A 25,671-nucleotide genomic window follows, 5' to 3' on the forward strand; every position below is an offset into this window, starting at 1 on the left:
GATCCTAAATTGAATTATTTCAATTACATAGCCATAGTATAATAATTATTGTTTGTGATAATGTAATGGTTTTTTATTTTAATAATAATAATTTTTGTAAAGACTGTTAAACTTTTTCCTTACTGTTATTGAATCCAAATGAAGGAAATAATAATAACTTTATTCTAGGCTTATATTACTGAAATTTACTGTGTGAATAGAATTTTGGGATCCTAATTTAATATTTTTAATAAATATAGACATCCTATAATGAATATTATTTGATAATTTAATGGTTTTGTTATTTTAATAATATTTTTTTAAAGAATTGTCAACCTTTTCATTAACTGTTAATGCATCAGATAAGCAAAATAATAAATAATAATTAGTATCGAGTCCTGGTGATTAGTGAAACAAGCTTTCTGAGGTAAGATATTTGGCAATTTAATTTGATATTATTTCATATTATATAGACATAGTACAATGAATATTAGTTGCGATAATTTAATGGTTGTTTTATTTTAGTAATAATGATTCATTTAAAAAGAACTGTTAAAGGTTTTCATTAACTATTACTGCATCACCATGAAAAATAATAATAATGACTGTATAAAGGCCTGATGATTAGTGAAACTGCTTGTGAGAAGTAGGACAATTGGGTTTCTAATTTGATTTTATTTCATGTTGTTTAGAAATACTATACTGTATATTATTGGTGATAACAGTTGTTTTAATGATTATGATTCTTTTTTAAAGACCTGTTAAAGTTTTTCATTAACTATTATTGCAACAACATGAGAAATAATAATAATATTATCTAGATTGATAAATACTGAAATTTGCTGTTTTAGGTAGGAAATTTTAGGATTTTAATTTGGTATTAATGCATATTATACAGACATACTATAATAATTATTTTGTGTGATAATTTAATACTTGTCTAATTTTGATAACAGTGATTCTTTTTTTAAAGGCCTTTTAAACTTTCTCGTAGAAATCCGTTATTACATGTTTTTATCTAGGCCTACTGTTTATTGGAACTTGCTGTCTGAGGTAGGATCTGTTGGAATCTTTTACAAAGTGTGAAGACATTGGAGTTGATTTGATCTGATTTTGGGCCAGAACTTGAAACAAGGTATTAGGTGGAACTGATTGAACAATGCTTGTGTTCAAGTATCTAAGTACTCAATGGAGTTCACACGAGAGTTCAGGGCTAGTATGAGAGCTGAATTCACACCTTCCTCAGGACCAGAGAGCACTCTGGGAGATAACCCAGAATCCCTCTCCCTCCAGAAGGCGGAGTTAACCTTTGGGAGATCACATAAATGAAGGAAGCTCTTGGAGCTAGGAGGAATTTCTCCAGAACATCAACAGGGCTCTGAGACAGAACACTCTGGAAGAAAAGACTACTTGCCACAGACTGGAGATTGAGAAGCCAGGAGTCGGAGCTGGCTGGAGGCTGAAGAAAGCAGAGGCAAGAGCCAAGGACAAAACTACAAGATCTCTTGGAGCCAGGCAGTGAGATAGGCCTCAACTAACCGGGATAATATGTAAGGAGAAATAAACGTTTGCAACTTTTACCAGCTGGCTGAGATTTCGAAGTAATTATTTATTTCAACTAAGACTAAGGCTGGCTCCCAAGAAAACCTCCACAGTAGTATAATAATTATTCTTTATGACAATTTAATAGTTGTTTTATTTTACTAATAATGATACTTTTTAAAGAATTTTAAGCCATTTAATATACTTTTATTACATCAACTTGAGAGAAATAATAACTTTATGTAGGCCTATTCATTACTGAAACTTACTGTCTGAAGTAAATTGTCTTGGAATTTTAATTTGATATCATTTCATATTATATAGATATATTGTAGTTAGTATTATATGTGATAATTTAATGGTTATGTTTTTCATAATAATGATTCATTTTAAAAGAACTATTAAAGTATTTCATTTACTGTCATTGCATCATCATGAAAAATAATAATATTAGCTGTATCAAGGCCTGGTGATTAGTTAAACTGGCTGTCAGAAATAGGATCTTTTGGCATTTTAATTTGATATTATTTCATATTGTATAGAAATAGTATAATGTTTATTATAGCTGATAACTTGTTTTTTTTTAACAATTATGTTTCTTTTTTTAAAGACTAAAATTTTTCATTAAATATTATTGCAGCAACAAGAGAAATAATAATAATAACAACAACAGTTTTGGGGCCTGGTGATTACTGAAATTGCTGTCAGTATCCTATCTCTATAGGATCTTTTAGAATTTTAATTTGATATGATTTCATATTATATAGATATATGATAATCATTAGTATTTGTGACAATATAATGGTTATTTTATTTTTATGATAATGATTTCTTTTTAAAGACCTGTTAAAATTTTTTGTTAACTGTTATTGTATCAAAATGGGAAATAATAACTGCATCTAGGCCTGGTGATTAGTAAAACTTGAGGTCTTTGGTAGGGTTTTGGGGGATTTAAATTTGATATTATTACATATTATATAGATATAGACATACTCTAATAATTATTATTTATGATAAATGAATGGTTATTTTGTTTTGGTAATAATGATTCTTTTAAGGACTTGTCAAACCTTTTCATTAACTTTTATTGCATCAGTGTAAGGGAAATAATAATGACTGTACCTAGCCCTCTTGATTAGTTAAAGATGCCACATGAGATTTGATCTTTGAGATTTTTAATTTGATATTATTTCATATTATATATCTAGTATAATGAATATTATCTTTAATGGTAGTTTTATTTTAATAATAATGATTATTTTTTTAAATGTGTAAAACCTTTTTTCATTAACTCGTATTGAATCAATATGAGAAATTATAATAATTACTGTATCTAAGCTTGGTGATGCAAGAAACTTCCTATCTGAGGTAGGATCTTTTGGGAATTTAATTTGATACTATTGCATATTATAAACACATGCTATAATGAATATTATTTTGATAATATGATGCTTGTTTTATGTTAGTAATAATGATTCTTTTTAAAGACAGGTTGAACTTTTTCATTAACTTTTATTGCATCAAAATGAGAGAAATAATAATAACTGAATTTAACCCTAATACTTAATGAAACTTAATGTCTGTAATAGGCTATCTTGGAATTCTAATTTCATATGAGTTCATATCATATTGACATTCCTTAATATTTGTTGTTTGTGATCATTTGTTATTTTTTAAAATAATAATTGTTATTTTAAAAGACTGGTTAACTTTTTCATCAACTTTATTTGTAGCAAAATGAGAAACTATAATAATAATAAATGCATCTAGGTTTGGTGATGCAAGAAACTTCCTGTCTGAGGTAGGACTTTTTGGGATTTTAATTTGATACTATTTCATATTATATAGAAATGTTACAATGAATATTATTTGTGATAATTTAATGGTTGTGTATTTTAATAATAATGATTAGTGATAATAGCTATCTAAGTTGGGAACTCGTGGGATTCTACTTTCATATTATTACTTATTATATAAACATGGTATAATTAATATTATTTGTGATGATTTAATTGTTGTTTTATTTTAATTATAATGACTCTTCTTTAAATATCTATTGAACATTTTCATTAACTTTTATGGCATAAACATGAGAGAAAAAATGGCTACTCTGGTGATTGGTGAAACATGATATCTGAGATGGGATCTCTCGGGTTTCTAATTTGATATTATTTCATATCATATGGAAATATTTTAATCAATATTAGTTGTGTTGTTTCATTTTAGTGGTTGTTTCATTTTAATAATTATGATTCTTTTTTAAAGACCTGTAATACTTATTCACTTACTGTTATTGCATCCGTGTGAGAAAAATAATAATGGCCTCCTGATTTTTGAAAATTGCTGTCTGAGGTAGTATTTCTTTATATTTTAATTATTATTAATTATAATTAATTAATTATTAATTATAATTAATTATAATAATTATTGTATTAACATGAGAAATGAATAAGAATAAAAGCATCTAGGCCTGGTGATTATTAAAACTTACTGTAAGAGGTTGGATTTTTTGGGATTCTAATTTGATATTATTTTATATTATATAAATATACTATGAGAAAAATTATTAGTGATAATTTAATGGTTGTTTTATTTTAATAATAATGATTCCTTTTTGAAAACCTAATAACATTTTCATTAACTGTTATTGCATCAAAATGAGAGAAATCTAGGCCTGTTGATTAGTGAAAATAGCTGTCTGAGTTAGGACCTTGTGGGATTCCAATTTCATATCGTTCCATATATAAAAATATTGTGATGAATATTATTTGTGATCTTATAATAGTTGTTTTATTTTAATAATAATAATAATAATTCCTTTAAAAACCTGTTGAACCCTTTTCATTAACTGTTATTGCATCAACATGAAAGAAATAATAGTAACTGAATCTAGCCCTGGTGATTAGTGAAGCTTGCTGTTTTTACACAGGACCTTTTGGGAATTTAATTTGATTTCATATTAAATAGACATACTATAATGATTACTGTTTTATTTTTATAAAAATTATACTTTTTTAAAGACATCTAAAACCATTTTATCAAGTTCTTGAGACAAATAAGAATAAGTGGATGTAGGCCTGCTCATTACTGAACCTTACTATCTGGGCAGGATGTCTTTGGATTCTAATTTGATATTATTTCATATTATTTGAAACTATAATGAACATTATTTGTGATAATTTAAAGGTTGTCTTTTTCAATAATAATGAATCTTTTTTAAAGGCCTGATAAACTTTTTCATTAACTGTTATCGCATCAAAATAAGACATAATAACCATAATAGTACAGAGGCCTGAGTGATTAGTGTACCTTGATGTCAGAGATAGGATGTTTTGGAAAATGAACTTGACATTGTCATATTATAGAGAAATAGTATAATGACCATTATTTCTGATAACTTAATTGTTGCTTTATTTTAATAATAATGATTCATTTTTTAAAGACTCGTTAAATTTTTCATTAACTGCTATTACATCAACATGAAAGAAATAGTGATTAGTGAAATTTGTTGCTTGAGGTAGCCTCTTTTGAGATTTTAATTTAATATTATTTTACATTATATAGAAATAATGTGATGAATATTGTTTATGATAATTTGATGCATTGTTATTTTAATAACTATTCTTTTTTAAAGACCTGTCAAACTTTTTCATTTACTGTTATTGTATCAAGATGAGAAATAATAATAATAAATGCATTTATGGCTGGTGATTAATGAAATTTACTGTCTGAGGAAATATTTTGGGGAATTTAATTTGATATTTTGATAATTTGATATTATTTCATATTTTATGGAAAAATATAATAATTATTGTTTGTGACATTGTAATGATGGTTTTATTTTAATAATAATGATTCCTTTCATAAACTTTTTATTGCATTAATATGAGAGAAATAATAATAATTGAATCTAGGCCTACTGATTACAGGACATCTAAGGTAGGAATTTTTAATTTGATATTATTTCATATCTCAAAGACATAATAATTATTTTTCTTTTAAGGGCAACTATTCTTTTTTAAAGATCTGTTAAACCCTTTCATAAAGTATCTTTGCATCAACAAGAGAGAAATAATAATAATTATACCTGGGCCACCTCATTACAGAAATTTACAGTCAAAGGTAGTAAGTCTTGAGATTCTAATTTGGCATTATTTCATATTGTATAGACATACTATAATGAGTAAAGGACTGCAGATAGTGGAGGAACTCTGGGTAAATATAAGACCCATCAGCCCAGAGGAAACCTGGTAACAATGTCTGATTTGGCTCCCCATCTCCCTTTGGTGTTCTCACCCTTCCTGAGAAGTCAAGGAGGGCATGACCAGGTGATCATGTGTTCTACTTGGAGCAAGGGATACTTACAGTAAAGAGAGGCATTTACATGTCAATAGCAAGGTGCTTATAGTTAGCATTTGCTCTGTGTGCTGTGGTGATGTATGGTTCTCTAGTTGGCACATACTTAGTTCATATAATCATAATGATAATAATATAATGATAAAATGATATAATCATACCAAGCTATTTAAGAGCTGAGAGGACTTGAATTCAAGACTCCATCTTTGACCATCCTTGTGAGTCTCCTGCCTTCATCAATCCTTCAATAAGACCAAGGATCCAGGCTGGTCCTGAGGTCTTCCAGAGAGCTAGTCTGGACAGTATATTTTGGTACCCCAACTTGGGGGCTCTAGAAATCACACTACAAATATTATTTGTGATAAATTAATGGTTGTTTTATTTTAATAATGATGATTATTTTTTAAATCCTGTTAAATTTTTCCTTAACTGTTATTGCATCATTATAAGAAATAATAATAACAGTGTCTAAGTCCGGTGAAACATGCTGTCAGACAGGTTTCCAAGGTTCTTTACAAGTCACTACTGAAATGGGTCCCAAATAAAAGCTCTGTGAAAGAACCAATTCTTTGGGGCGACAAGTGTGCATGTTTAACAGGTTGCACCTGCCTATTTTCTTTGGCAGCTGGATCTTCCAGGAGGGAGAAAACAGGAGCAGCAATTTTCCTCATGATTCAGGTCCACTGGGCCAGAACTAACTCATAAGGAAACAGCCAAACCACTCCGATGGGCTTTTCAACAGAGTACTGGAGAGCACAAGCAGCAGCAGCAGAATAACCCAATGACAACATTCACATGCCCCTGCAAATGTCCAGTCTCATCTGACTCTGTGGTGGAATTGGATTGTAGTGATTCTAAAGCATCCTATAAGGCAGCATTCTAAAGCATCCAATTTTGGGGGATTGTAATTTGTTATTATTTCATATTATATAGACATTCTATAATAAATATTATTTGTGATAATTTAATGGTTGTTTTATTTTAAGTTTAATGACCCTTTTGTAAAGAACTATTAAACATTTTCATTATTTCTTATTGGACAACATGAGCAAAATAATAATTGTATCTAGCCCTGATGATAACTGAAACTTGATGTCTGAAGTAGGGCCTTCTGGGATTTTAATATTATTATATTTCATATTGTATAGATATACTATAATAAATATTACTTATTATAAATTAATGGTTATTTTATTTTAATAATTATTCTAACTAAGACCACTTAGTTTTTTTCTTAACTGTTATTGCATCAGCATGAGAAATGATAAAAATAAATTTATTTGCGCCTGGTGATTAGTTAAACTTGATATCTGAGGTAAGAACTCTTGGGATTTTAATTTGATTTCATTTCATATTTTATAGAAATAGCATAATGAATATTTTGGTAACAATTTAATGTTTATTTAATTTTAATTATTCTTTTTAAAATACCTCTTAAAGGTTTTCATTAACTGTTATTGTACCAACATGATAAATAATAGTAATAGTAAATGTAATTGGCCTGGTGATTAATGCAACTTGCTGTCTCAGGAAGAATTTGTGGAATTTTAATTTGATATTACGGCCTATTATGTAGACAAACAAGGTTAATTATTGCATATGATAACTTAATGGCTGTTTTATTTTACTAATAATGATACTTTTTTTAAAGACGTGTTAAACTTTTGCATTATTTGTTATTGAATCAACATCAGAGAAACACCAATAACTGTGTCTAGGCCTACTCATTACTGAAACTTACAGTGTGAGGTAGGATGTCTTGAGATTCTAACTTGATATTATTTCATATTATATAGACATTCTGTAATGAATATTTGTGATAATTTAAATGTTATTTAAAATAATAATGATTCTTTGTTAAATACCTTTTAAACATTTTCATTAACTGTTGTTGCATCAACATGCGACATAATAACAATAACAATATCTAGGCTTGGTAATTAGTGAAACTTGCTGTCAGAGGTTGGATCTTTTGGGAATTCAATTTTATATTATTTTATATTGTATAGAAAGAGTATAATTCATATTATTGGTGATAACTTATTTGTTGTTTTATTTTAACATTCATGATTATTTTTTAAAACTTGTTAAATTTTTCATTAACTGGCATTGAATTAACATAAGAAATAATACTAGCAGTATCTAGGCCTGGTGATTAGTGAAATTAGCTGTCTGAATTAGAACCTTGTGAGATTGTAGTTTTGTATTATTGCATATTGTATAAAATATTATAATTTATTTGTAATACTATGATGGTTGTTTGATTATAATAAAATGATATTTTTAATGACCTATTAAACCCTTTCATAAGCTTATTGCAGCAACATGAGAGAAATAATAATAAATGTATCTGGACCTATTCATTACTGAAAATTACTGTCTGAGGTAGGATGTTTTTTGGATTTTAATTTCATATTATATAGATATTCTCCGGTGAATATTATTTGTGATAATTTAATGGTTGTTTTATTTAAGTAATAATGATTCTTTTTTAAAGATCTTTTAAACCATTCATAAACTATTATTGCATCAACATGAGACAAATAATAATATCTATATCTAAGCCTTCTGATTATTGAAACTTGCTATCTGAAGTAGGATCTCTTGGGATTTTAATTTAATATTTTTTCATGCCTTATAGACACACTATAATGAATATTTTTATGATAATTTACTGGTGGTTTTATTTTAATAATAATTAATTCTTTCTTAAAGATCTGTTAACTCTTTTCATTAAGGCTTATAGCATCAAAACTAGTGAAATAATAAAAACTCTAACTAGGACTGATGATTAGTTTGAAACATGCTATTTGTGGTACAATTTCTTGGCATTTAATTTTATCTTATTTCATATTATATAGACATATTATAATGCTGATTACTGAAACTGTTCTGAGGTATGATTCTTGGAATTTAATTTTATATTATTTCATATCTTATAGACATACTATAATAATTATTGTTAGTGAAAATTTAATGGTTGATTTCTTTTAATAAAAAGTTTTTATTTAAAGACTTGTGGAACCTTTTTTTGGTCTGTTATTGCATCAGCAGAAGAGAAATATTACTGCTTCTAGCCCTGTTGATTAGTGAAACATGCTGTTTTAGGTACCATCTTTGGGATTTTAATTTGATATTATTTAATATTCTATAGATATAATGAATATTATTTTGATAATTTATAAATTGTTTTATTTTAATAATAATGATTTTTTTAAAAGGCTTGTAAAAACCCTTTCAGAATCTGTTGTTGCATCAACATGAGAGAAATAATAAAAACAGTATCTAGGGCTAATAATTTCTGAAACTTACTGTCTCATGTAGAAAATCTTGTGATTCTAATTTTATATTATTGCAAATTTTGTTAACATTTAAATAAATATTATTTGTTATATTTTAATGCTTGCTTTATTTTAATAATTATTATTATTTCTTAAAACCTGTTAAAACTTTTTTCATTAACTGTTATTGGACCAGCATAGGAGAAATAATAATAATAACTGAATCTAGTCCTGGTGATAAGCGAAACTTGCTATCTGAAGTAGGATCACTTAGGATTTTATTTTGACATGTTTTCATATCTTATACACAATAGTGTAATAAATACTATTTGTGACAAATTTTAGGGTTCTTTTATGTTAATAATAATGATACTTTTTAAAGACATTTAAAAATTTTTATTGTTATTGTGTCAACATGAGAGAAATAATAATAATTGTATTTAGCCCTAGTGATTAGTCAAACTTGTTGTCTGAGATAAGATCTTTTGGGATTATACTTTTATATTTTTTCTTATTACAGAGCTGTACTATAATGAATATTATTTTTGCTAATTAATGGTTGTTTTATTTTAATAATAATGATAGCTTTTTAAAGACCTGTTAAACTTTTTCATTAATTGTTATTGAATTAGCATGAAAAATAATAACTGTATCCAGGGTTGGTGATTAGTGAAAATAGCTTTCTGAGTTAGGAGCTCATGAGATTCTAATTTCATATCATTGCCTATTGTAGAAATATACAATAATGATTATTATTTGTGATAATTTAATTGTTGTTTTATTTTAATTATATTATTATATTTTTAAATACCTTTTGAACATTTTCATTGTTTCATTCTATAAACATGAGATAAATAATAATAACTCTATCTACCTTGATGACTAGTGAAATGTGATTTCTGCAATAGGATCTCCTGGGATTTTTGTTTGATATTATTTTATATTGTATAGAAATATTTTTTGAATATTATTTGCATTTAATTAATGGTTGTTTTATTTTAACAATAATTCTTTTTTAATGACCTGTCAAACTTTTATTGCATCAACAGAAGAGAAGTAATAATATATAGGCCTGTTAGTTACTGAAATTTATGGTCTGAGGAAGCATCTTTTGGGATTCTAATTTGATGCCATTATATATCATATAGATATACTATAATAATTATTGCTTGTGACAATTTAATGATTTTTATGTTAATAATATTGATTCTTTTTTTATAGACTTGTTAACCTTTTTCATTAACTCTTATTGCATCAAAATGAGTGATATAATAACTCTAACTAGTCCTGATGATTAGTGAAACATGTTATGTGGTGGTACAAATGCTTGAGATTTTAATTTGATATTATTCTTTTTAAAACATTTGTTAAACTTTTCCATAAGTGTTATTGCATGAATATAATAAATTCAATAATAACTGTATCTAGTCCTGAGGATTCATGAAGCTTGCTGTCTGAAGTAGGGTCTTAGGGGATTTTAATATGACTTTATTTCATCTTATACAAAATATAATGAATATTATTTATTATAAATTAATGGGTTTTTATTTTAATAATTATGATTATTTCTTAAAGCTCTGTTAAACTTTTTTCATTAACTGTTATTAAATCAACATAGGAATAAAAATAACTGTATCTAGCTTTTATATACTGTATATAAACTGTATTTTATATAAACTGTATTCCCTTATCCCTGGTGATAAGGGAGACTTGCTTTCTGAGGCAGGATGTTTTGGGATTCAAATTTGATATCATTTCATATTATATACACATTTTATTATGAATATTATTGGTGATAATTTAGTGGTTGCTTATTCTAATAACTGCATCTTTTTTCAAGATGAAAAGTTTCTCTTTAATTGTTATTGCATGAGCATGAGAAATAATAATGATAATTTTATCTAGGCCTGGTTCTTAGTGAAACTTGCTGTTTGAGGTAGGGTCTTTTAGGATTTTAATTAGATATTATTTCATATTATACAGACATACTATATAATTTTTGTTTTTTGATAATTTAATGTTTGCTTTATTTCAATAAAATTATTCTTTTTAAAAAACCTGTTATACTTTCTCATAAATTGTTATTTCATCAACATGAGATAAATAATAATAAGTATAATTAGGCCTGCTCATTACTGAAACTTCCTTTCTGAGGTAGGATCTCTTGGGATTCAAATTTGATATTTCATATTACATAGCCATTCTGCAATGAATGTTATCTGTGGTCATTTAATGGTTGTTTTATTTTTAATAATCATGATTACTTCTTATTATTATGAGGGTCTTCAGGGTTTTTATACTGATATTCTTTCATATCTTATAAGCATATTATAATAATTACTGTTAGTGATAATTTAATGGTTGTTTTAATTTAATAATAGTGATTCTTTTTTAAACACCTGTTAAATCCTTTCATAAACTTTTATTGCATCAACAAGAGAGAAATAATAACTATATAGCCTTGCTCATTACTGAAACTTGCTGTTAGATGTGGGATCTCTTGGGATTTTAATCTGATATTATTTCATATTATAATAATATTGTATAATAAATATTATTTGTGATAATTTAATGCTTGTTTTATTTTAACATTAATGATTATTTTTAAAGACCTATTAACTTTTAAATTAGTTTATTATACCAACATTAGAGAAATAATCATTGCTGCATCAAGTCTCAGTGATGAGTGAAATTTGTTATATTATTTGTGATAACTTAATAGTTGTTTTATTTTAATAATAATTCATTTTAAAGACTAAGTTTTTTCATTAATCGATATTACATCAACATGAGAAATAATAATAATAAATGTATTTGGGTCTATTGATTACTCAAACTTGCCATCTAAGGAAGGATTTATGGGATTTAAATTTGATATTATATAGACAGATTATAATATAATATTATATAGACAGATTATAACTATTTTTGTTATAATTTAATGATTGTTTTATTTTAATAATCATGATTCTTTTGTAAAGAGTTGTAAAACTATTCCATAAACTATTATTGCATCATGAGATCAATAATAACGACTATATCTTGCCCTGCACATTACTGAAGTTTGCTGTCTGAGATAGGATCTCTTAGGATTAATTTGACATTATTTTATGTTATATAGATATCCTATAATGAATATCTGTGATAATTTAATCCACATTTTATTGCAATAATAATGATTCCTTTTTAAGGCCTATTAAACTTTTTCATTAACTTTTATTGCATCAAAATGACTAAAAATATAACAACTGTATCTAGGCCTGTTGATTAGTGAAACTTTCTGTCCAGAGAAAAGATCTTTTGGGATTCTAATTTGATATTATTTCCCAAAGTATAGAAATAGTATACTGAATATTATGTGTGAATTTAATTGTTTTATTTTAATAATAGTTATTCTTTTTCAAAGACCTGTTAAACTTTTTATTAATTTGTTACTGCATCAGCATAAGAGAAATAATAATAACTGTATCTAGGCCTGCTGATGACTGAAACTTCCTGTCTGAACTAGAATCTATGAATTGTAATTTAATGTTCATTTCATGTCATATAGATATAATTATGGTTTTTCATGATTTCATGGTTGTTTTATTTTAAGAAAAACAATTTTTTTAAAGACCTGCTAAATCATTTCATAAACTGTTATTGCATCAACATGAGACAAATAAGTGTATCTATGCCTGTCGATTACTGAAACTTTTCTGAAGTAGGATTCTTGGGATTTTAATTTGATACAATTTCATATCTTACATACATACTATAATAATTATTGTTAGTGAAAATTTAATGGTTGATTTGTTTAAATAATAATGATTCTTTTTTAAAGACCTGTGAATACTTTTCATTATCATTATCATTATCATTTTCATTATGGCATCAGTCTAAGAGAAATAATACTGGCTGTCTGAGGTAGGATCTTTGGGATTTTAATTTGATATTATTTCATATTTCATAGATATAGTATAATGAATAGCATTTGTGATAATTTAATGATGGTTTTATTTTAATGGAAATGATTCCTTTTCAAAGACCTGAAAAGGCCTTTCAGTAACTATTATTGCATCATCACAAGAAAAATAATAATAACTGAATCTGGAACATCTCATTCTTGAAAATCTAAGGGAGCGTGGCTTGGGATTCAAATTTGATAATTCATTTTACATAGTCATTCTATAACGAATGTTATTTGTGATCATTTAATGGTTGTTTTATTTTAATAATTATGATTATTTATTTAAGATTTGTTAAATTTTTTTCATTAACTGTTATTGGATCAACATAGGAGAAATAATAACTGTATCTAGTCCTCATAATAAATTAAACTTGCTGTCTGAGGTAGGATCTCTTGGAATTTTAATTTGATATTATATCATATTACATAAATATAGTATAATGAATATTTGTGATAATTTAATGGTTGCTTTATTTTAATAATAATGACACTTTAAAAAAGAAATGTCAAAATTTTTCATTATTTTTTATTTAATCAACATGAATTAATTGTATCTATCCCTAGTGATTAGTGAAACTCATTGTCTGAGGTAGGATCTTTTGGGATTATTCTTGAATATTATTTCATATTACATAGACATAGGATAATTAATATTATTTGTGATAATCTAATGGATATTTATTTTAATACTAATGATTCTTTAAAAGACCTGTAAAGCACTTTCATAAACTACTTATGCATCAACATGAGAGAAATAATAATAATAACTGTATCTAGGCCTATTCATTACTGAAATTTACAGTCTGAAGCAGAATGCCTTGAGATTCTAATTTGATATTATTTCATATTATATAGATATACTATAATGAACATTCTTGGTGACAATTAAATTTTTGTTTTATTTTAATAATAATGATTTTTTTTATAAACTTTTTTATGAACAATTATTGCTTTAACATGAGAAATAACAATTACAGTATCTAAGCCTTATGATTAGTGAAACTTGCTTTCAGAGGTAGGATCTTTTGGGATTTTAATTTGATTTTTTTTCATATTATATAGACATTGTATAATAAATATTGTTTGTGGTAATTTAATCATTATTTTATTTTAATAATAATGATTTTTTTAATGAACTATTAAACTTTTTCATTAATTGTTATTGCATCAAAATAACAGAAAAATAATTATCTAGCCTTGATGATTAGTGAAACTAGCTGTCTGAGTTAGGACATCTTGACATCTTGAGGTTCTAATTTCATATTATTGCATATTATAAAAGCATACAATAATGAATTTTTTTGCGACAATTTAATTTTTTTGTTTTAATAATAATGATTCTTTTTTAAAGACCTGTTAAACTTGATCATTATTATATTGTTGCATTAATTTGAGAAAAAATAATAAACCTATCTAGGCCTGGTGATTAGTGAAACTTGTCAGAGGTAGAATCCTTTGGGATTTTAATTTGATATTATTTTATATTATACAAACATTATAATATTTATTGTTTGTGATAATTTAATGGTTATTATATTTTAATAACAATATTTCTTTCTTAATACTTGTTAAACCATTTAATAAAATATTATTGCATCAACAGAAGAGAAATAATTATAACTATTATTAGAACTGCTCATTACTGAAACTTATCATCTGAGGTAGGATGTCTTGGGAGTTTAATTTGATATTATTTCAAATCTCATAAAAATACTACAATAATTACTGTGTGTGAAAATTTAATGGTTGTATTATTTTAAGAAGAATGATTCTTTTTCAAATCTCTATAAAAGCCTTTCATAAACTGTTATTGCTTCAACAAGAGAAAAATAATAATAACAGTATCTAGGCCTGCTCATTACTGAAAATTACTGTCTCAGGTAGGATGTCTTGGAAATCAAATTTGATATTTTGTCATATTATATAGATATTTTATAAGAAATATTATTTGTGATGATTTGATGGTAGCATTATTTTAATAATATTGATTCTTTTTAAAACATCTCTTAAAACTTTTTCATTAGCTGTTATTGCATCAAAATGAAGGACATAATAATAACTGGTATCTAGGCCTGGTGATTAGTGAAACTCACTGTCTGAATTAGTACCTTTGGAGATTCTAATTTCATATTATTGCATATTATAAAAACATACTACAATAAATATTCTTTGTGATATATTAATGGTTTCTATTTTAATAATAACGATTATTTTAAAATACCTGTTAATTTTTTTCATTAACTATTTTTGCATCAACATGAGAGGAATAATAATACCTGTATCTAGGCCTATTCATTACTGAAATTTACAGTCTAATGTAGGATTTCTTGAGATTCTAATTTCATATTGTTTCATATTATACAAACATACTATAATGAATATTATTTGTGATAATTGAATGGTCATTTTGTTTAACAATAATGAGTCATTTTTAAAGAACTTTAAAATTTTTTTATTGATTGTTATTGTGTCCACATGAAAAATAATAATAGTAAATATATCAAGGCCTAGTGATTGGTGAAACCTTCTGTCAGAAGTAAGTACTTTGGGATTCTATTTGAAATTATTTTATAATGTATAGAAATAGTATAATGAATATTATTTGTGATAATGTAATTTTTTTATTTTAATAGTTGTGATTCTTTTTTAAAGATCTGTTAAACTTTTTCATTAAGTATTATTCCATCAACATGAAAAATAATAATAATAATAAGTGTATCTAAGCCTGATGATTAGTGAAACTTGCTGTTAGACATAGGATATTTTTTTATTTTAATTTGATATTATTTCATACTATACAGAAATACTATAGTAATCATTGTTTGTGATAATTTAATGGTTATTTTATTTTAATAATAATGATTCTTTTTATAAAACATGTCACATCCTTTCATACATATAGTATAATAATTATTGTTTGTCACAGTTTAATGGTTGTTTTATTTTAATAATAATACATTTTAAAGACCCTTTAAACTATTTTATATACTGTTATTGCATCAATTTGAGATACACAATAATAACTGTATCTAGACCTACTTATTACTGAAACTTACAGTGTGAAGTTGGATGTCTTCAGATTCAAATTTGAAATTATATCATAGTGTACAGACATTTTATAATGAATATTATTTGTAATAATTTCACAGTTGTTTTATTTTAATAATAATGATTCTTTTTTAAAGAACTTAATATCTGAACTAGGACATCATGGGATTCTACTTTGATATTATTTCGTAACTTATAGACATACTCTAATGAATATTATTTGTAATAATTTAATGGTTGTTTTATTTTAATAATCATGATTTGTTTTTGAAGAAGTGTTAAACTTTTTCATTGACTGTTTTTGCCTCATCATGAAAAATAATAAAAAATAACAGTATCTAGGCCTGGTGATTACTGAAACTTGCTGTCAGTGGTGGAATTTTTTTTGAGATTTTAATTTGATATGATTGCACATTTTATAAACATATTATGATTCTTCTTTAAAGACCTGTTAAACTTTTCTATTAACTTTTATTGCACCAACATAAGAAGTAACAATAATAATAACAGTATATAGGCCCGGTGATTAGTGAAACTTGCTGTCAAATATCAGATCTTTTGGGATTCCAATTCGATATTATTTCATATTATAAAGATATAGTATAATAATTATTGTTTGTGATAATTTAATCTATTTTAAAAATAATGATTCTTTTAACTGTTATTGCCTCAGTATGAGAGAAGTAATAATAACTCTTTATAAGCTTCCTTACTAATGAAATTTGCTGTCTAAGGTAGGATCTCTTGTGATTTTAATTTGATAATATTGCATATCTTATAGACATACTATAATAATTATTGGTTGTAATAATTTAGTGGTTGTTTTATTTTGATAATAATGATTTTTTTTTTCCTGAGGCAATTGGGGATAAGGACTTGAGTAAGGTCACACAGCCAGGAAGTGTTGCATGTTTGAGACCAGATTTGAACTTAGGTACTCCTGACTTCAGGATTGCTACTCTATCCACCACACTACCTGGCTGCCCCTAATGATTCTTTCCAAAAGACCTGTTAAACCATTTCATAAATTGGTTATTACATCAACAAGAGAGACATAACTGTACCTAGGCCTGCCCATTACAGGCCTAGAAAATTACTTTCCGAGGTAGTATGTCTTAGGATTCCAATTTGATATTATTTCATTTTATGTAGACATAATATAATGAACACTATTTGTGATAATTGAATGTCTTATTTTAATAATAATGATTCCATTTTAAAGACCTGTTAAACTTTTTCATTAACTGTTATTCCATCAACATGAGTAATAATAATTATAAAAGTATGTAGCCATGGTGATCAATGAAACTTGCTTTCAGAGGTAGGATCTTTTGGAACTTTAATTTGATATTATTTCATATTATATATACTATAACAACTATTGTTTTTGATAATTTAACTGTTGTTTTATTTTAATAGTAATGATTCTTTTTTAAAGACTTGTTAAACCCTTTTATAAACTATTATTGCATCAACATGAGAAGAGTAAATATTACTGTATCTATGCCTGGTGATTAGCAAACCTTGGTGTCTGAGGTAAAATCTTTTAGGATTTTAATTTGATATTATTTCATATGGTACACATATATTATAATAATTATTGTTTACAATAATTTAATGGTTATTTTATTTTGATAATAATGATTCCTTTTTAGAACCCTTTTATAAATGGTCATTAGATCAACAAGAGAGAAGTAATAATAACTATCTTGGCCTATTGATTACTGAAACCCATTGTTTCAGGTAGGATGCCTTGAGATTCTAATCTGATATCATTTCATATTATATAGTCATTCTATAATAAATATTGTTTGTGGTAATTTATTTGTTGTTTTATTTTAATAATAACGATTCATTTTTAAATACCTGTTAAACCCTTTCATAAAATGTTATCGTATCAACAAGAGGGAAAAACTAATAACTCTGGCTGCTGATTACTTAAACTTACAGTTTGAGGTAGGATGTCTTGAGATTCTAATTTGATGTTATTTCATATTATATAGACATTCTATAATGAACATTTTTGTGATAATTTAATGGTTATCTTATTTTAATAAGAATGATCTTTTTAAAGACTTGTTAAATATTTTCCTCAATGGTTTTGGAATCAACCTGAGAAATAATAATAATAACAGTATCTAGGCAGGGTGATTAAGGAAACTTACTGTCAGAAATGGGATCTTTTGGGATTTTAATTTGATATGATTGCATATTATGTAAACATGCTATGATTCTTTTTTAAAGACCTATATTACTTTTCTATTAACTGTTTTTGCATCAACAAAAGAAGTAATAGTAACCGAATCTAGCCCTGGTGATTAATAAAGCTTGCTGTCAGATGTAGGATCTTTTTGCATTTTAATTTGATGTTATTTCATATTTTATAGATATACTATAATAATTATTGTTTGGGATAATTTAATGGTTGTTTTATTTTAATAATAATGATTCTTTTTTAAAGATTTGTTAAGTCCTTTTATAAAGTATTATTGCATCAACATGAAAGAAGTTATAATAATTGTATCTAGTCTTGCTACTTATTGAAACTTGATGTCTGAGGTAAGATCGTTTGGGATTTTAATTTATTATCATTACATATTGTATAGAAATAGTATAATGACTATTATTTATGATAACTTTATGCTTGTTTAATTTTAATAATTATGATTCTTTTTTAAAGACCTGTTAAACTTTTTCATTAATTGCTACTACATTAGCATGAGAGAAGTAATAATAACTGTATCTAGGCCTGAAGTTTACTAAAACTTTCTGTTTGAGGTAGTAACTTTGGGTATTTTATTGTGATACTATTTCATATCTTATAGATATACTGTAATAATTGTTGTTTTTGATAATTTAAATTTAATGGTTGTTTTCTTTTAATAATAATGATTCCTTTTAAACACTTGTTAAACCATATCATTAACTGTTATTGCATCAACATGAGAGAAATAATAACAGTATCTAACTCAGGTGATTAATGAAACATGTAAAAGATATGATCCTTTGGGATTTTAATTTGATGTTATTTCATATTATATAGACATGTAATAATTAATGTTTATTATAATTTATTGTTTTTAAATAATAATTTTTCTTTTTGAAAACCTGTTAAATTGCATTATTATTGCATCAACATGAGAAAAATAATAGTAACTGTATCTATCCCTATTGATTAGTGAAACTTGATGCCTAAGGTAGGATTTTGGGGATTTTAAGTTAATATTATATCATAATATATGGACATACTATGATGAATATTATCTGAGATAATTTCATGGTTATTTTATTTTATAATAATGATTTCTTTGAAGATCTATTAAACTTTTTATTAAATTTTATTGCAATAACATGAGAGAAAAAATAGTGTGTCTAGCCCTGGTAATTAGTAGTATCAGTGGTAGGATCTTTTGGGATTTTAATTTGATATTTTTTCATATTATATAGACATAATGTAATGAATATTATTTGTGATAAATTAATGCTTGTTTTATTTTAACTAAACTTATTCTTTTTAAAGACTTTTAAAACCCTTTCATAAACTGTTATTACATCAACATGTGAGAAATAATAATAAATATCAAGGCCTGCTCATTACTGAAACTTACTCAATGAGGAAGGATCTTTTCAGATTTTAATTTTATATAATTTTATATTATACAGACATAATAATTATTGTTTGTGATACTTTAAAGGTTTTTTTATTTTAATAATAATGATTTTTTTGTAAAGACCTGTTAAACTTTTTCATTAACTATTATTGCATCCAAATGAGCAAAAAAATTTTAATTTTATCTAGGCCTGGTGAATGCTATCTGAAATAGGATCTCTTGGAATTTTAATTGGATACTATTTCATATTATATAGATATATTATGTCATATTATTTGTGATTATTAATGGTTGTTTTATTTTATTAATAATTATTCTTTTTTAAAGGCCTGTTAAATTTTTCCTTATGTGTTATTGTATCAAAATCAGAAGTTATAATAACTGTATCTAGGCTTGGTGATGTGTATGAAGCTTGCTATAGGAGGTTTGATCTTTTGGGATTTTCATTTGATATTATTGCATATTATATAGACATGGTAGAATGAATACTATTTTTATAATACTATGGTTGTTTTATTAAACTAATAATTATTTTTTTAAAAACCTGTGGAATTTTTTCATTAACTGTTATTGAATCAACATGAGAGAAATAATAACTGTATCTAGCCCTGGCGATAAGTGAAACTTGTGTTCTGAGGTAGGAACACTTGTGATTTTAATTTGATATTCCTGTATATTATATAGACATAGTATAGTAGACCTGTTAAACCCTTTCATTAACTATTGTTGCATGAGATCAATAAGTGAGAAATAATATGCCCTTTGATTTCCATGAGTCTCTTGTGTGATTTCCTGATTCCAGTGGAAGAGGAAAGAGGGGAGGTGGAATTTCCACCAGGCCCATTCCTCTCCTTGGGGAACTCCATGAGTCTGTTACCTGAATTTCTGCCTCAGGAGGGAAGAGGAGAGGCAGGTGCCCTTCATCATTCTCCATGGGTCGCCTCTTGGATTTCCATGAGTCTCCCGCTTGATCTTCATGAATCCTTTACCTGATCTTCCATCTCTCATATGTGAAAAGAAGAGGTGCAGTTGCCTTCCATCATGCCAGTGCATTTCCTTCCTCATCTTTCTGAGTCTTCTTCATTCTCTGCAGGAAAGTAGAATGAATAAGGGGAGAAAGAAACAGCAGAAGCCCCATTGTTGTCCATATCTATCTCGTCTGAACTCTAGGAATCTGTTGTCTAGTCCCAAGCCTCTTGATCCAAGAGGAGAGGTGGGCGCCTTCCCTTGTTCTTTGCATGCATCCTTCCTGACCTCTATTACTCTCCTGTCTGGTCTCCAGCATTCACTGGGAGTGAGAAAAGATGGTCCCTTTCCATTATGCACTACATATCTCCTGCCTGATATCCAGCTTCCAGGGGACAGAGGAGAGAAGAATATAGGAGAGGAAGTTCCTTCTTTGATGGTCCTTGTGTCTCTTCCCTGATTTCCATAATTCTCCTCATGATCTCTCACTTCTAATAGGACTGGGAAGAGAGGAAGTGGGCATCTTTCATAATTCCATATATCTCTCCTTGTTTTGCAGGGGCCTCACACTTGGTCTCCAGCCTCCGGATCCAAGAGGAGAGATCGGGCCTTCTCTGGCACTGTGCCTGTCTCCTGTCTGACTTACAGCCTCCAAATAGAAGAAAGAAGGAAAGAACATGGGCTGATACTTTGTATCATCCTCTATGGGTCTTCCCCCTGATTTCCTGCCTGGTCTCCAGCCTCTACATTTAAGAGGAGAGGTGGCAGCTTTCCATTGTGTCCTGCCTGTCTCCTACCTGATCTCTAGCCTCCAAATGGAAGAGGTGAGAAAAAAAGAAGTACCTTTCATCATGCTCCAGGCATCTCCCCTGTGATTTCTTTTTTGTTAATTTAATATGTTAATATTTTCCAGTTATATATCAAAACAATTTTAACATTCTGTCTTTATTTTTCATATATGGAGTTCCAAATACTCTCACTTCCTCCCTCCTCCCCCCTCCTCATTAAGAAGGCAACCCTTTTCATATTTGACCAAACCTGTGCATTTTCGAAAATATTTCCATGTAAGTCACGCTGTGAAAGACAACACACAAAAAAGGAAGCAAAGAAAAAGTGCCCTTCTCTGTATTTAGATTTCAGCAATTTTTTTCTCCAGAAATGTAGAACATTTTTCATCCTAAGAACTTTAAAACTGATAATCAATAAGTCATTCACAGTTGATTATTATGAAAATTGCTGGTGTTATATATAGTGTTCTCCTGGTTCTCCCCATTTCACTCTATATCAATTATTTCCCATCTCTGGGTAGAAACCAAAGAAGAAAAGAGGAAATAAATGCACCTTACTTCATGCTTCTGCATCTCCTTCTGTTTTCCATAAGATTGCTCCATGGTCTCTAGCCTGTAGTGAAAGGAAGAAGGTGAGAGAATGGTTTTCACCCAGCCCTATCTCCTGCCTGATCTCAATGAATTTCCTACATGAGATCCGCTTTCTGAATCAGAGGAAAAGTGGGAGCCTTCCATTCCATCCAGAGCATCTCTTTCTTGACCATCAGCCTGTGGATGGCAGAGAGATGTGTGCCCTTCACAGTGCCCTTCTTGACTCCTGCCTCATCTCCAGCCTCCAGAGGGAAGCTGACAGAAAAGGAGGGGAGAAGTGGCAGTGCCTTCCAGAGTGAACCAGGAGTCTCCTGATTGATTTTTATGTGTCTCCTGCTTGGATTCTAGCCTCTAGTTGAAATGGGAAGAGGAGAGGCAAGTGCCTTCCAGTTGATTCCATCTTTCTCTGGTCTGATCTCCAGCCTCTGCAGGTAAGAGGAAAAGAGAGAAGAGAACAGATGGGCACATTTCATCATTCCCATTTACCTCCTCCCTGATGCCCATGAGTCTACTGATGGGTCTCCAGCCTTCCTTGGCAGTGAAAAAAGCTGGGTCTGTTCCATCCTGCCATGTGCTTCTCCATCCTAATTTCCACAAGCTTCCTGTCTGGTCTCTAGCCTCTGGATCAAAAAGGGAGAGATGGGCAGCTTCCATTGAGCCAGGTCTGTCTTCTGCCTGATCCCCAGTCTTCAGAGGAAAGATGAGAGAAGGAAAGAAGACACCTAGATATTTTCTGTGAGTTTCCTGCCTGATTTTCATGATTCTTTTGCATGGTTTCCTGCCTCTGATCAGAGAGAGAAGAGAAGTAGATTTCTTCCATAGTGCCCTGTGCATTTCCTTCCTGATCTCCACAAGTCTCATGCTTATTCTCTAATCTCTGTATCAACAAGAAGTGGTGTTCTATCGTAACATGTTTGTCTTCTGCCTGATCTCTAGCCTGTGTATTGACGAGAACTGGTGGGCACTTTCCATTGTGCCTTGCCTATTTCCTGCCTAATTTCCATTCTCCAAATGGAAGAGGAGAAAGGAGAAGAGGAGATAAGGATTGAGGAGGAGAGGCAGGCACTTTTCATTATGTTCTATGTGTCTCCCCCTAGTTTCCATGAGTCTCCTGCCTGGTCTCCAGATACCAGTGGAAGTGGGAAGAAGGGGGTTCTCCATCACATTCCATGCCTCTCCTTTCTGATTTCCACAGCTTCTGGATCAACAAGGAGAGGCTACGGGTTCCATTGTATTATTTCTGTCTTTTTTGTGATCTTTAGTCTCCAAAGGGAAGAGGAGAGAAGGAAAGAAGAGGTACAGGTGCCTTCCACCATGCCAGTGCATTTTCTTCCTCATCTTCCTGAGCCATCTTCCTTCTCTGCAGGAAAGTATTGAGAAGGAGAGAAAGAAGCAGCAGAAGCCCCATTGTGCCCCACATCTACCCTGTCTGAACTCTAGGAATCTGCTGTCTGGTCCCCAGCCTCTGGATCCAAGAGGAGAGGGGGCGCCTTCCCTTGTTCTTTGGATGCATTCTTCCTGACCGCTATTAGTCTCCTTTCTGGTCTCCAGCATCCACTGGCAGAGACAAGAGAAATGATGGGCCCCTTCCATTATGCCCTGCATATCTCCTGCCTGACATGCAGCTTCCAAGGATCAAAGAAGAGAAGAAAACAGGAGTGGAGGTTCCTTCCATAATGCTCCTTGATTCTCTTCCCTCATTTTTGTGAGACTCCTCCCTGGTCTCCAGCTTCTAAGAGGAGAGGTGGCAGTTTTCGATTGTGTCCTGCCTGTCTCCTGCCTGATCTCTAGCCACTAAATGGAAGTAGAGAGAAGAAAAGAGGAGAGGCAGGTATCTTTTCATCATGCTCCATGGACTTCCACTGAGATTTCTTTTTTGTTAACTTAATTTAATATTTTATTTTTTCCCAGTTATATATCAAAACTATTTTAACATTCTGTCTTTATTTTTCATATGTGGAGTTCCAAATACTCTCACATCTTCCCTCCTCCCCATTTCTTTTTAGGAAGGCAACACTTTTTATAATGATTGTACATGTGCATTTTGCACAACATTTCCATGGAAGGCATGCCATGAAAGACAACACAGACCAAAAACACAAGGAAAAGAAAGCAAAGAAAAAGTGCCTTCTTCTGTATTTAGATTTCATCATTTTTTCTCCAGAAATGGAAAGCATTTTTCATCCTAAGACCTTTAAAATTATTTGGAATCACTGTGTTGCTCCGAATTGATAAGTAATTCACAATTGATCATTATAAAATATTGCTGGTCCTAAATATAGTGTTCTTCCAGTTTTGTTCATTTCCTTCTACTTCATTATCAGTTATTTTAATAATATTTACTTTTTTAAAAGACCACTTAAACTTTTCATTTGCCATTACTGCATCAAAGTGAGAAATACTCATAATAAATATATTTGGACCAAGTCATTAGTGAAACTTGCTGTCTGATTTAGGAGTTCGTGGGATTATAATTTCATATTATTGCATATTATATAAATATACTATAATTAATATTGTGATAATTTGTTTAATTTTTAATAATAATGATTCTTTTTTAAATACCTGTTGAACATTTTCATTAACTTTTATTTTATAAACATGAGAGAAAGTATCAGGTCCCAGTGATTTAATGAAACTTGATGTCTGAGATAGGATAACATGGGATTCTAATTTTACATTATTTCTTATTACATATACATACTATTATGTAGACATACTATTATGACTATTATTTGTGATAAGTTCATTGTTGTATTATTTTAATAATTATTATTCTTTTTAAAGACCTCTTTAACCTTGTTCATTAACTGTTATTGCATCAACATGAGAGAAATAATAATAACTATATCTAAGCCTGCTAATTACTGAAACTTGTAGTCTGAGGTAGAATATTTTGGGATTTTTAATATTTTTTCATATCTTATAAACATACTCAATAATTAGTTTGAGATAATTTATTTTTTTATTTTAATAACAGTACTGAAACTTACAGTCTAAAGTAGGATATCTTGAGATTCTAATTTGATATTTCATATTATATAGACATAATATGATGAATATTATTTGTGATAATTTAATGGTTGTTTTATTTTAATGATAATAATTCTTTTTTAAAGACCTGTTAAATGTTTATATTAACTGTTAATGTATCAACATGAGAGATAATAATAACTATCTATGCCGGGTGATTAATGAAACTTGTTGTCTGATGTAGTAATGTTGAGAATTGATTTTGATATTTTTTCATATTATAGTGCTAGTAATAATTTAATGGTTATTTTGTTTTAATAATAATGATTCTTTTAAAGACCTTTTAAACTTTTTTCATTAACTGTTAATGCATCAACATGAGAAAAATAATAGTAACTGAATCTAGCCCTGGTGATTAGCGAAACTTGCTATTTCAAGTAGGATCTTTTAAAATTTTAATTTGATAAAATTTCATATTATATAGACATCCTCTTATAATTATTGTTTGTGATAATTTAAACATTGTTTTATTTTAATAATAATGATCCTTTTAAAAAGTCCAGTTAATCCCTTTCATAAACTAATAT

At 28.3% G+C, this 25,671-nt stretch overlaps 1 long non-coding RNA gene across 3 annotated transcripts in view; it reads right to left on the bottom strand.

Moving 5' to 3' along the window:
• Window positions 1-25,428, bottom strand: part of LOC116420384 — a 97,234-nt gene extending 71,806 nt beyond the window's left edge. For all 3 annotated transcript variants that reach the window (XR_004230666.1, XR_004230667.1, XR_004230665.1), the window contains exons 1-2: window positions 22,074-25,428; window positions 20,644-20,853 (exon numbers count right to left, since the gene is read on the bottom strand). This is a non-coding gene — a long non-coding RNA (uncharacterized LOC116420384). The remainder of the gene's footprint in view (window positions 1-20,643; window positions 20,854-22,073) is intronic.
• Window positions 25,429-25,671: the final 243 nt, after the last annotated feature.

This window comes from Sarcophilus harrisii, chromosome X, assembly GCF_902635505.1.
Source record: "Sarcophilus harrisii chromosome X, mSarHar1.11, whole genome shotgun sequence".
Taxonomy (NCBI): Eukaryota; Metazoa; Chordata; class Mammalia; order Dasyuromorphia; family Dasyuridae; genus Sarcophilus; species Sarcophilus harrisii.